Source organism: Octopus sinensis, linkage group LG7 (genome assembly GCF_006345805.1).
Source record: "Octopus sinensis linkage group LG7, ASM634580v1, whole genome shotgun sequence".
Classification (NCBI taxonomy): domain Eukaryota; kingdom Metazoa; phylum Mollusca; class Cephalopoda; order Octopoda; family Octopodidae; genus Octopus; species Octopus sinensis.
The window spans coordinates 42,691,320-42,706,845 of NC_043003.1; positions in this window are offsets into that span (position 1 = coordinate 42,691,320).

The following is a 15,526-nucleotide window of genomic DNA, read 5'->3' on the forward strand; positions in this document are numbered from 1 at the left end:
GCTGATAAAACCGACTCGTCCACACACGATGACAGCAAGTGGTCGAATAAGCCCACAGGTCGGAAATTGTTGGACACTGAACCGCATCTGAACCGCATATCGGGCAGGTCGGCCCCGTGTGCTTCGAGCCGTGTCTGTAGAGCTATCCCGAAAAGGGGTTAGCGCTTCTCGGTAGCACTGCCAGGCCAGGGATCTCTGGAAGTTGTCCATGGGCCCTGGCCCGAAAGTCGTCCTGAACAGGCGGGTCAGGTACTCCTCGTCGACGTCCAGGTTCGCCCGAGCTCGTCGTCGTACCTCCCCTCCACTAAACCCCTATAGAATGCTTTGGTTGTGTGAAGTCACTTAAGGTCGACCCAGGACGGCAGAGTTGCTTGAGAGCAACGCGACACTCGCGGTGCCATTCGCCCTTCCTCGGCCTCTTTTTGATCCACGACTGCAGTTCGGTCATGGAGACGAGGCGGGAAAGCGTGCCTCACAAACGGCGACCACACCTGTTCACCGTCGTCTACATAGAGCCAGAGATGTCGCAGTCTCAGCGCGTGTCTGCGCATCATCAACCACGGCATGCCCAGCCCTCCTTTTAACGGGTGTTGACAGCAAATGGATCGCCTGACCATCGGGACGCATCCTTTCCACAAGAAGCGAAAGAGGATGCGTTGTAGTTTGGTGATGGTAGGGTCGGGGACAAGGTACGACGGTCAGGCGGTAGTAGATGACGGACGCGATGTACGTGTTCGCCACCTCGCTCGACCTTTTAGGGACAGTTTCCTCTCGCGCCATTGCCGGGCGAGAGTGACCACCCTACTCGTTATCTCGTTCCAGTTCTTCTCCAATTGGAGGTCCGGACCAAACCAAGACCCCGAGCAACTCAACGGGCCGTCGGTCCAGCGTCCCACGACGGAGGCGCTGGTGGACGGCATGGGCTTGCTTCTCCAGGTGCTAGTCGCAAGCCCACTGACTTTTCCCGGTTGATTTCGCTCCTGTCACCGCTTCGTAGTTTTTCAGTGTCTCGCCGACCAGCTCGATGTGCTCGTGGCTAGACACTATGACGTGACGTCGTCCGCGTATGCAGACACGCTCGTCCCGCATCCCAATTCTCGCGGGATGCCCCCTTAGAGTCGCCAGCTTCCGCAGTAGTGGCTCAAGAGTCAATACGTATAGAAGACGCCGAGAGGGGCATCCCTGACGGACCGAACGTGCAATGTCGAAAGGTCTCGATAGATGTCCATTTACGCGAATTACCGAACGGATGCCTACTGTACAGGAGCTATCCAGCCGCGGAAGACTAGATAGATAGATAGATAGATAGATAGATATAGATAGATATAGGTGCTCGCGCGCGTATGTGCATGCTTGTGCGTGCTTGTGCGTGTGTTTGAGTATTTGCATGTGTACAGCATACAGAGAATCGTTTCAGCGTGTGCCCAGTAAGGAAATAGGTCGAAATCAGTCTTGATAAAATCGTTTAAACACCAACCTGAAAAAGACAAAGATTGACTAGTCTATTTAGAATTAGACATTAATTTGGTCAATTTGTACTCTTGGAACTGTTCCATGGCATTACTTCTAGCAGAGATTATAGAGAACCTGCATATGGCTTTGAAATGAATGGTTCATAGTGGTGATAGTCGATGTGTGACAAGAATTTATTGGAATTTTATTGTTATATTGCTTCATTTTTTTAAAAATATTTCTTATCGTCTGCCAAATGAACAACTTTTTGGCTTGTGTTTCGTTACTGTTGTAATTGTTGCTGTTGATGGATAGACTATGTTGTAGTTTCCACATCATTCTATGCTCTGATGTATTGTATGCGCAGGTATTTATCACATATATGTACGTAAGTATGTATGCATGTATGCATGTATATATGTATGTATACACGCATGTATGTGTGTATGTGTGTGTGCGTGTGTGTGTGTGTATGTGTGTGTGTACATGTAGGTTTGTAGGTTGGCATGTATATCCGACGTCAATGGCGGATATCTATGTTTTGTTATCCTTTTACCCCACCGGCCCCGTATACTCCACTCACCTCGAAACGAACCATTCTCATTCACTTTGAGGGCACGGTGTCGCTCCTTGTCTGTCTGTGCTATTAAGTGTATTGTCACACTCGACGTTCTGAAGAGACGTTTCCTAGTGTGCCATCCTGTGGGTAACGGACTTATTAAACAAAACACATAGACTTTGCATGTGCTATCGATAATATGTGTCAGCGCTGGAGTTACCATTAAGCAAAATAATTTTGTACTTAGAGTATCAAGGAAAGAAAGGTGCAATACAGAAATGGTAAATGGTTTACGGTACAAAAGAAATCACTTTAAACTTGCTAAAATAATATTCTGGATGTCTTTATCCCATTAAGTATAGATGCAGATATGTTATCTAAAATTAATGTTGAGGATCTGATAAAAAAAACTTTGCAATTAAAAAAAGTAGGAAGAAACTTTTTCAAATATAAATAAAGTGGAAGTATACAATAATTTACATTTATTTTCCCTCTTACTGTTTTTGTCTCGTTTTGAAAAATAGAGATTCATTTTATGATTTGTTATTGTTTATATTTTGAATTATATAATCTTTTACGGGGGCATCAAAATCTTTTAAATGCTTAGGGCCTCGATGGGTCTTCATCCGGCCCTGATATATATTACATACGTGCACATTAAGTATATTACATATAATCGTTCTCCTAAAAGGGCCTCAACAAAATGAACACTCTCAAAAGTGCAACACTAGAGAGAAATTTATGTAGAGATACTTTAATCTCCCGTTTGTTGATTGATTTTCAAATTGTTTGAAACCGGATAAATATTTCTCATTCACAAAGTAGTCGCTGAAGCATTACAAACTTGCATAAGCCAACTATGCACACAAACAAGTTATTTTTACTTAGTCTTTGGTAACCATCCTCGCCCGAGACATAAGAGCTCGGTTGTGAATGTCTCACGTAAAATTATGAAACAGTACACTGTAATCTCAGCTTGTAGCATTCTTAGACAAACACAGCACACTGACATTTCACCTCTTTGACGACATGATTTTGTACAAAGCAAACAAACATATTGCATTAGGTAGTGGGTAGCGATTTTCTTCATTACTTCAGGGAGTGACTACCCTGCCTGACATGAGTCCCGGGCTCAGCTGGCTCCTGCTGACAGTACTCGGTATTGGCCCCTGTCAAGACTACGAAAAGGGACAACCTTCAAAGAAATCGAGAGTGGAGCCCCGTAGGTGGTTTAGTGTTCAACTCGACACTCTTCTGGCAGATCCTGCAACCAAGCTGTTGCCAAACGTAATGCTCTGCACTCCTTTGGACTACGTTAGCAAGGTTGAGAGAGGAATCCTGATGATTGGGCTACCCAGGATTTTCTTACATCTAGCCCAGACCTGCGCAAAACTGGAGAGGACATGAAATGAAAAATACAGACTGGATTAGTTTATGCGCAACTCCGTTGTCTCCCGAGACAATGTGCATTTATGTGTGTCTCCCGAGACAAAAGGATACCAACAATTGCATGTCAACGAGGCTTTCATCTACAGACACACACATGCACACACAAACGCACGCGGACACACATAAATGCACATACACACTCACTCTTGATTGACGATATATGTAGCGCGAATGCTGTCGTTATATAACACTTAGTAGGTAAGACACTGTGCGGGTCTTGCCACGTTTGAACATTATGTACCATGTTCTGTACACTAAAGAGCTTCTACCAAACCTTCGCTTAGATATCCGTTGTCCATGCAGCATTATATGTTACTTTTTTGTGGAAAATGAATGAGCCCAAACGCAAAATATTTTGCTGCCTCTGAGTATTATCGATTCCAATTTTTGATTGGTAAAGTTTATAGATTCTGAGCGTAAAGAAAAATAATTCGACGCACCGTATAAAAGTGCAAGGACTCGCACACACACAAACTATATATAGGCTTGTGCACTTGTATATATATATATATATATATATATATATATATGCACGTATGAGGGGGGGATATGTGTATATGCATTTATGAGCACGCATATTTATATATATGTATGTAATAATGTGTGTGCGAATGTTTATTCTCCGGACATGATCTCAAGATTCTAAAGGACACATCTGCATAAATATTTAGGTCTGTGCGTTTCCGTTGCCAGCAGAAGAAAGACTCGAAAGAGAAAGGAAGGTATATACGTAAGACCAATACCGGAAAATGTCGACAGCCACATACGAGATTTGTACATCATGTGTGTGAGTGCATCTATATATATATATATATATATATATATGTGTGTGTGTGTGTATGTGTGTGTGTGTGTGTGTGTGTGAGCGCACATATATATGTGTGTGTGTGTGAGCGCATATATATGTGTGTGTGTGTATGTGAGCGTATTTACATATATATGTGTGTGTATGCATAAGTAAATTTATGTATGTGTGTCATACGCATTTATAGATATGTGTATATACGCTTATATGCATATATATATATATACATATGTATTTATATATATATGGATGTATATATATATACATGCATACATATTTATATATATATATATACATGTATGTATATATATATATATATATATATATATAGTGTGTGTGTATATATGTATACGTATATGTACACACATATTTATATATATATGCATACATATATATATATACATATATACATATATACATATATATATGTATATGCATACATATATATATATATACATATACACAGAAACGTTCACGCACGCGCACACACTCACATACACACACACACATATAAACATATGTAGTGTGGAAACAAAATGACATGTCGAATGAAAAGGATATGACGTTTGAAATGAAAATCGACTAACGATTTAATTTCCCTTGTATTCAAAACTGGTCACTTAACTTTAAAAAAAAACACACACCCACACACAAAAAAAAAAAACAATTATATACCATTGTGCGTTTGAAACTGAATCTGAAAGTCTTCCTGTCATTTTATTCTTATATTCTATTGATAGAAGCCAAATTTTGACGTACGCATTATGCTTTACCATTCAGTTACCAACTACCTAGACGCCAGTGTCAGTTGAAACGATTTAAAGAAAATAGAACGGAGATTGTGCTGCAGAACACCTGTATGTATATCTCTTTGTATATATGTATGTATATACGCATATATATATGTGTATATATATTATGAATATATGTATCTAACACACACACACACGCATACAGACTCATGTGTAAATGCATGTATACATGTGCGTGTCTATGATACATGTACATATGTGTATGTATACTTTTATGTCAGGTGTGTGAGTCTATGTGCGCATGCGTGTGTGTAAGCATATATATGTGCATAAATAAGTAGGTACGTGCCGTGAGTAAATACTCAGGGTATATAGTAGCTGTCAATTAAGTAAATCTGCACGTTAATGGTTTGTGTATGAGACAAAGTGTAAAAACATTTTGACTAAAAATGCAAAAATATTTGACTGTAAAAATAGAAATATTTTCCAGTAAAAATTTTTTTTTACATATATAAGAAAAACTTAAAATTTTTCCAAAGAAACGGCCTCAGGAAGCTACAAGATTAGACCCCTCTTCCAAAAGGACGGCTCTCTTACAGGAAACCGATAAAGATAAGTGGTATATTGAACGAACAGTTCGAAACGTTTTCATTACCCTTTTAGGACACATGCAAGTGAATAAGCCAGAGGAATTCTTTGTCACTATACCTCTAACAAAGGAGGCGGTAATAGCTGATTACATCGACATCAAATAAGATATAATACTGGCCATATATTAGGTATGCGGAAACTCAACTACAGGCTTTGATGGCTTGCCAGTAATTCTGCTCAAATCAAGCAAAAGAGCCTTTGCTAAACCACTACAGCTTCTCCTTCAGAGCTCCCTTACAAGTGATAAGCTCCCAGGGAAATTGAAGGAGGAAGTAATATGCCCTATTTATAAAGGGGTAAGTAGAACAGGTAGTAAGATTTACAGGTCTATCTCGCTGACCTCACACATCAGCAAAGTCATGGAACGAAGAGAACGAAGGAAACTAATTGTGTTCCTTGGAGAGAATGCTTTCTCAGCTGCTCAGCCACACTTGCTAGAGCTGTGTAGACGATACTAAAATCTCTCAGAGGATACCGAGCCATGGAGAAATTTTGCATCTGTCACAGGAGTTGAAAAAGTTTAAGACTCTACTGTCTAGAACGAAGGCGAGAAGGTTATGCAATGATACTGTACAAATCTGGAAAATCCTGGAAAGACGTACCAAACGTTGGCACTGAAAGATACACAAACAGCAAAACGGGACGCCATTGCATAATACCAGAGATACCAACACTACTATCATTGTACCAGACCAGTTACTACAACAGCTTGGGTTGTAAGGGCCTACAACTCTTCAGTATTAATTACGTTAAGGGCAGGCGTGGCTAGAGAGTGTTCAGCCATTCGCATGATAATTTCATGAGCAGGTTGTTACATTGATCGAATTATTTACACACTAGTCGTCATAACCGAAGAAGTTACAATAGTAATATACGCAAATGTCCGGTAACAGGGAATGCGGGTGGTGTGCTTGCACCCGCTTAAAATTTTTATGGGATGCAAAATCAAAATTTGCACCCCATAAAACTGTCTGATTTAGAAGATAGTGTCTAAAAATTGATCTTGCTTGAAGTTAGATTTCTTCTTGAAACAATAAATAAATAAATAAATAAAGTCTAAAGTGTTAACTTGTGAAGCTAGTGATAAAATTCCCAAGAAAATTCTTGAAAAACATACTACTGAACTAAGCCATCATCAACATCAAAATTAAAAGCATATATACATATACATACATACATACATACATACATACACATACACACACATACACACACAAATACACACACACACACGCACACTCACACACACACACACACACACACATACACACACACACACACATATATATATATATATATATGAGAGAAAGAAGCAACAAGAATGGATAGGTTTTTAGTACAATCGTTTCATACAAGGACAGGCTTTATTAAAAGTTGCAAAAATTGCAGCATATAAACGTGTCCCGTACTCATCAGCTAAAATACATGTGAGTTCTCTAGACATCCTAGTGGTTGAGGCTATACTCATGAAGTAATGTAGATAATTAAGTAACATAAACAGATTTCCAAAGTTCATTAAAGTTCTTTAAAGATGATGTACAGTCTTATCACAGAATTTTAAAAAAGTTTTAATAGCATCACAGAGAAGGTGACTTAATCCATAGTGTACATATGAATTTCCAGAGATATGAGGAGGGATTACATACTCACAGACGACAAATTTATCCATTGCTAATCACAACGAGGTGGGTCTCAATTCCTGCTTATTAGCATTATAGAGAGGGTGAATTAATCCTTTGTATAGATGCACAATTTCCAATGGTGTAGGTGTAAATTTCCATAGAAATGAAGAGGAATTTCATATTCACAGGCGATAAATTTATCAATGGTTGAACACAATGAGGTAGGTATCAATTCTTGCTATATGATTAGGTATTTGCCACATTAATCACATTACTGCTATTTTCAAGAGACTGTAGCTATTTAACTTTTTCTTCTTCTTATTCTCTCTCTCTCTTTTTCTTTTTTTCTTTTTCCTTTTCTCTTATCTTTTAGTCCCCCCCCCCTTTTGCTCCCTCCTCCTTTATTTTCTCTCTTTTCTTCTCTTTCCTTCCCTTTTCTGTTCTTTGCATCTCTAGAAAGCCCTTCAGCCTTTAAAAGTTAAATAGCTACAGTCTCTTGAAAATAGCAGTAATGTGATTAATGTGGCAAATACCTAATCATATAGCAAGAATTGATACCTACCTCATTGTGTTCAACCATTGATAAATTTATCGCCTGTGAATATGAAATTCCTCTTCATTTCTATGGAAATTTACACCTACACCATTGGAAATTGTGCATCTATACAAAGGATTAATTCACCCTCTCTATAATGCCAATAAGCAGGAATTGAGACCCACCTCGTTGTGATTAGCAATGGATAAATTTGTCGTCTGTGAGTATGTAATCCCTCCTCATATCTCTGGAAATTCATATGTACACTATGGATTAAGTCACCTTCTCTGTGATGCTATTAAAACTTTTTAAAATTCTGTGATAAGACTGTACATCATCTTTAAAGAACTTTAATGAACTTTGGAAATCTGTTTATGTTACTTAATTATCTACATTACTTCATGAGTATAGCCTTAACCACTAGGATGTCTAGAGAACTCACATGTATTTTAGCTGATGAGTACGGGACACGTTTATATGCTGCAATTTTTGCAACTTTTAATAAAGCCTGTCCTTGTATGAAACGATTGTACTAAAAACCTATCCATTCTTGTTGCTTCTTTCTCACTTATAATCACCCCACATTACTGTATTGTTAAAACCGTATAGTTTTTTTTGGTGCATCTAAGTTAGGTACCATATTCAAGTAAATTCATTTAAATTAACTTGAATCTTTATTGCTTTTTGAATTATATATATATATATAATATATATATATATATATATATATATATATATATATATATATATATATATATACACGCTATATAAATGCCAACCATCCGTGAGAGCGATGACCTCCACCCGGAAATACAAAGCGGACACACCATGTGTCGTTAGGCAGTTGGAGGAGATGTCTTCCTGGGGCTATAAACATCAGTAGCTCTGGCCTGTATAGGACGCCACACTTGGTTGGCAATTATATGTTATATATATATATATGTCTATATATATATATATATATATATATATATATATATATATATATATATCACCGTGACCGACCAGGCTATCAGATGTTGTTACACATCGCCGGTCACAATGCACTTCGCATTGTTTTACCCTTCAAATGACGCCACCCCGCTGGCTAAGCGACCATGCCATATATATATATATACATAGACATATATACAAAACGAAGGATGGAAAAAACGGACAATGTTTCACAAATATAAATACAATAAAAATAATATCAGGACATAACAACAGGTGTCTTTCGACTAAGGACGAATTGAATTAAGCTGTCGCGTGTGGAAATACATACATATATATATATATATATATATATATATAGACATAGATATATGTATATATATATGTGTGTGCGTGTGTATGTGTGTTTGTGTAGTTGTGTGTGCGCGCGCGCTTGTGTATACGTCTTCTGACACTTGATCAAAATCGCAACAGTCTGATCACATAACGAGATTGTCTGACATTGTTCGAGGCAGATTCAGCTTGTTTTCTTGAACGATTCCTAATCTAAGATGTGTGTTGGCTTCATCACTTTGAACCGGAAACAAAGAGAGAATCCATGCAGTGGAAACACTCCACGGCACCTGCTTCAAAGCAGGCAAGGTCGTTTCATCTGTAGGGAAGGTGCTGGCCTCAGTTATTTGGAATGCAATAGGTATTGTGTTTATTGACTATCTACAAAATGATCACACCATCAATGGAGAGCTCTATGCCAAATTACTAAAGCAGTTAGGAAAGGCCAGCAAGACCAAACGCCCAGAAAAACTGATGACGGGGGTCTTTTTTCATTAGGACAATGCTTCAGAAGAGAGATTCTTGTGAGTACCTGGCTTTGAAATGGCTGATCACACTCCCTATTTTAGTGATTTGGTTCTATCTGACTATCATCTGTTTCCCAACATGAAAATATACTTGATTGGGCACCGATATCACTGTGATGACGTCTTATCTGCTGTTGACTTTTTTTATCAAAAGGATAGCTTCTTCACGTATGCGATCCAAGCACTGCAACACTGGTGGAAGTGTGCTGATAGTAAGAGGAATCATGTTAAGAAATGAACTTCATTTGGTCACATGTCATGGTGGAGGCACATGGCCTAGTGGTAAGAGCAGCGGCCTCGCGGTCGAGGGATTGTGGGTTCGAATCTCAGACCGGGCGATGGGTGTGTTTATGAGCGAAACACCTAAGCTCCACGCAGCTCCGGCAGAAGGTAATGGCGAACGTCTGCTGACTCTTTCGCCTCAACCTTCTCTCACTCTTGCATCTTGTAGCTGACATGCGATAGACCGGTGTCCCGTCCAGGTGGGGAACCTATATGCCAAGGAAACCGGGGAAACCGGCCCTAATGAGCCAGGCGTGGCTCGAGCAGGAACAAACTTGGGAATAATGCTATTGCAGTCGTGTGTATTCACGATCGTACTCTTTTGGTCATTACGCAGCATTCATGACTGTAGGGGGGGGGGGTAGGCACGAAAACATGAACTGAAAATAGTGAGTTTAGCTCTTTTACTAACCTCTCCTCGTTGGCGGATTAAATACTGGCACTAACGTTTTATTGTGCCAACGACAACTATCCTTGCCTCCAGTTCAGAACGCATGCAACAAGAGCCAACGAAAAGTCTGAACACAAATATGAGTGTTAAAGACAAAACATATGAAAATACTTTGGACAGGCAAAAGGTTAATGTTAGCAACAGCATCACTAAATTTGCACTAACAACCATTGCTTTCTTAATTTGTTTAATTTGTATTTATAGCTCAGACGTTTCAGATCAAGAATATTGAAAATCAAATACAAAACCGAAATCTTTCAGATAATTACTAATAAACCCAACATTTTGATTTTAATAGAATTTCGCTTTTTAATCCATTCATTCAACTGTTTTAAGCTAGACACAATTTTTGCTCCTCGAGTTATTATATCATTATTTAATTATTTAATTAACTACTCGGTGATTTCTATTAAACCGTCAATTAATTAAATCTCATTAAATTTGATACTGGAGTTAATTTTTTCGCAACTGCTTTTCAACAACCACTAATTAAAGTAATTACATAGGTACGTAACCATTAATTATTCGAGTTTATGCAATTTTTTACATCACCTTATTCAGACATGTAACTACAACCAATCCAGCATCACCACCACTGTGTCACACATGCATCACAGCCACAACTTCTACCGTAACTACTACCACCAACACCACTATCACAAGCACCACTTCCATCCATCACATCTACAACCTTCACCACTACTATTACCGCAAACACCACCGTCATAACAACAACAATCACCACCGCCATAACAACAATCACCACCACTAGCATCACCAAACGACTACAACTACCAACACGGTCATCACAAACAACACCATCACCACCACCAAATTTATCAGTAACTACTACTACTACTACTACTACTACTACTACTACTATACTACTACTACTACTACTACTACCAAGCCTAACCCGAACCATCAATACTACACCACGTTCACCATCATCTAGACGGCCAACACCTTCAGACTATCTTTACCAATGCCACTAATAACAACAACAACAATAACACCAGCAACAACCACTGGCGACCAATATCAACACCACCAGGAACATCACCACGAACAACAGAGCAACTGCAAAACCGCCGCCAACGCTGTTACCACAATCATGATATTCACGTGTTACACCACGACTGTATTTGCTGAACTGTAATGCACTGAATGACCGCAACATAAGCCCCGCCTCAAAGTACACCGCCGACCCTACCATCTCTACATACACACACACACACACGCATATACCATCGATCTCTGAAAACGCACCACAAATTTCGCTGACAACTACCACTCCCCTCTTGTCATTGGTGCTTTGACCTATCGAAATCACAGTTAGGTCTCTGCCCGTCTCACGCCCTCTTTTTCTCTTTCCACCTTCCCGCTTCCTCACTTTCTCTGTTCTCTTTCTCTCTATCTCTTTCTCTTTCGCTCTCAATTATCTTTCTGTCTCAGTACGTCTTCAGAAAGTCAATGGATTCTTTCTGTTTAACTCCCACTCTCGCACTCTTTCTCCTACTGTCTCCTATCCTGGTTATACATTCATCGATATACATACAAACATTACACACACACACACACACACACACACACACACACACACACACACACACACACACACACACACACACACACACACACACACACACACACACGCACAGTAATCCCTCGCCATATTGCGGTTCACCTATCTCGCTGTATTATTTAAGCTTACGCATTTATAATAATATAAATATATACAAATTATAAAAGTGAAAAAAGAAAAACACAGACGGTACAGTACTGTTTCTATTTCATGGATTTTCACCTATCACTGGGTGTTTTGGAACGTAACACCCGCGCTAGTTGAGGGATTACTCTGTGTGTGTGTGTGTGTGTATATATATATATAGATAGATAGATAGATAGATAGATAGATAGATAGATAGATATAAAGGGGTTTGTATGATTGTGTATAGAGGGATATATATTATTCAAAGGAAGTCTAACTCTGTCTGTTTTTTATGTTTTATTTATATTCTTCATAATATTAATGTAGAATATAGAATATATAGCATAAATAGTATATATAGTAAAATGAAATGAAGTGTTGATTGTCTTATTGAATAGATGAAATATTGAATATAAAATACTTCTGTCACAACCTAGGACCTTGAAGGCTGCCTTAATGCAAGAAAGTATACTAGTCCCTTAATATTTTATATTCAATATTTCATCTATTCAATAAGACAATCAATACTTCATTTCATTTACTATATATATATTATTTATACTATATATTCTATATTCTACATTAATATCATAAAGAATATAATTAAAACATAAAAAACAGACAGATTTCGAATTCCTTTGAATAATATATATATATATTATATATATAATATATAATATATATATATATATATATGCGTGTGTGTGTGTGTGTGTATATATATACACACACACACATATATATATATATATATATATTATATATACATACATACACACACACGCACAAACATACACGCGTGCGCACACATACTCACACACAAACATATGTGTGTATGTATACATGTACACAGGTGTGTGTATATATCGGTCTGGAGGAGATTACGTATTTATTTTCTGTCCTTCTCTCTGTATATTTGTGCAGAATATGTTAATCAGCTTGCAAGAGATCATGTGTAAACACACAGATCAAGATTAAATAGTGTAACAACAACACAACAACAACAACAACAACGACGACGACGACGACTACAACATATGTAAATATCACAGTAACAATACAACCAATAACAACATGCACCATAGCAACATGAACAGACAACATTAACACAAACAACAATAATCATTTCCCTCGCTACCATTTCATTCACCCTCACTACCTTGACTAACCCCACCTCTACCACCACTTCCTCCGCCACCGTCACCACCACCACACAGCCGCCGCCATGCATTATATATATATATATATATTATATATATATATATGAGATGCAGCACGAAGTTTTGTCAGTAAACAGGTCGCGGTCTCAAAGTGACGAAAATATTTTGACAAATTAAATTTAAATGTTGAAGTGAATCTAACGGTTTTGAGTGTTTCTTAAATGGCTTATAAACACTTTCCACGCTTCAATTGTATATATATATATATATATATATATATATATATATACATACATACATATATATATATGATGTAATACATATATATATATATATATATATATATATATATATATATATATATATATATATATATGATGTAATACATGTCCTTGAAGAAGTAGTTGTGCGCGGCTGAAGAAGGCCACAGACGCACATTATGCATTGTTATAAATCCGTCTAATAAAGGCCCGAAACATATGTACCGCTGAATCCTTGGCATCATGTTTTTATTTTGATTAATATATATATATATATATAATATATATATATATATAATATATATATATATATATACACACACCCGCACAATAATCCCTCGCCATATCCTTAACACCACCATCGCCATCATCCCTCGAGCCAAGAGGGACGACCTCTCCATAGTCATTTGTCTCGCTAATAATGTCACCCAAATGTTCTCAATTCGCTATGTACAGGCTTAGAAGAATAAAGCTATAAGATATACTCTCAAAAAACAAATATCGGATGGTAAATGCTGGAATACCTATCTTCACAGGGTAACTTGATCAGAACTGAACAGGAACTAAACCAGTGGTCTACAACAGGTATGTTGCGGTACACTGGTGTGTTACGAGATGATACTAGGTGTGCCGCACTGTAAGCTGCATATAATGTTTTTTCCCTATACTTTTAGTTATATTTTTAGTCAGGTGTGCCGCCATATTTTGAAAAGTATATGAGAGTACTGTCAGAGAAAAAGTGCTGCGGAGCACTGGAGTAAACAACTGGTGAATGCCAAAGTACAGCCAATAGACCAAGAATATCTATGCAATCAGCTGACCTGCAAACGTAGCAGCTAAATCGGTCTGAAATTACACGTTTACTGTCTTGAGGTTTCAAACAACAGTTACAATGTTATGTTAATAATAGATATGAAACATGAAAGAAATAGTTGGATATCAGTACTCAGGTTGCACTACACCTCATAAAAAATCATATAGCCTTTCTACTAAATGCACAAGACCTGAAATTTTGGGGGAGGAGATTAATCTATTTCATCGACCCCAATATTTCAATGGTACTTAATTTATCGACCCGGAAAGGATGAAAGGCAAAGTCGACCTCAGCGGCAGTTGAACTCAAAACGTAAAGACAGACGAAACACCAATAAGCATTTCGCCAGGCGTGCTAACGTTTCGTATTTATTTACTGCCAACAAGGGGATACACACAGAGGGGACAAACGGATTAAGTCGATTGTATCGACCCTAGTGCGTGTGTGGTACTTATTTAATCGGCCCCAAAAGGATGAAAGGCAAAGTTGACCTCGGCGAAATTTGAACTCAGAACGTAGCGGCAGACGAAATGCCTATTTTTTTACTACCCACAAGGAGCTAAACACAAAAGGGGCAAACGGATTAAGTCGAGTATATCGACCCCAGTGCGTAACTGGTACTTATTTAATCGACCCCGAAAGGATGAAAGCAAAGTCAACCTCGGCGGAATTTGAACTCAGAATGTAACGGCAGACGAAATACGGCTACGCATTTCGCCCGGCGTGATAATATTTCTGCCAGCTCGCCGCCTTCTGTTAATTATAAATATAAACAAGGACTGAATGCTGCGAATGGAAGGCCTTTAATTATAAGTCTGCTTGATTAGAGCTGATTTGGGGCTATAAGTGAAAAGCAGTAGCTAAGTCCCCAACTCGCTGTACCTAATACAAAATCACAGCCATCATATAAATGACAACCAGCCTAACAACAGCTACACCGACGACGACAACAACAAAAACAACCATAACAGCTGCCACAACAGTACCAAGCAAAAGAATAACAACTAGAAAAGAAACAAATTGACTAACTAAAAACACAGGCATCGGCAACTGCAATGACATCAACGCTTACAATCACAACACCCACATGAGCAGCAAAAGAAGTAACTAATGTTACTGAATGAACAATGGCAGAATATTAGCCATAATTGTAGCCACAACAACAACAACAACAAAACGACAGCCACAATAACAACAGCAGAAACAACAAGAACAAGAAGAAGAACAACA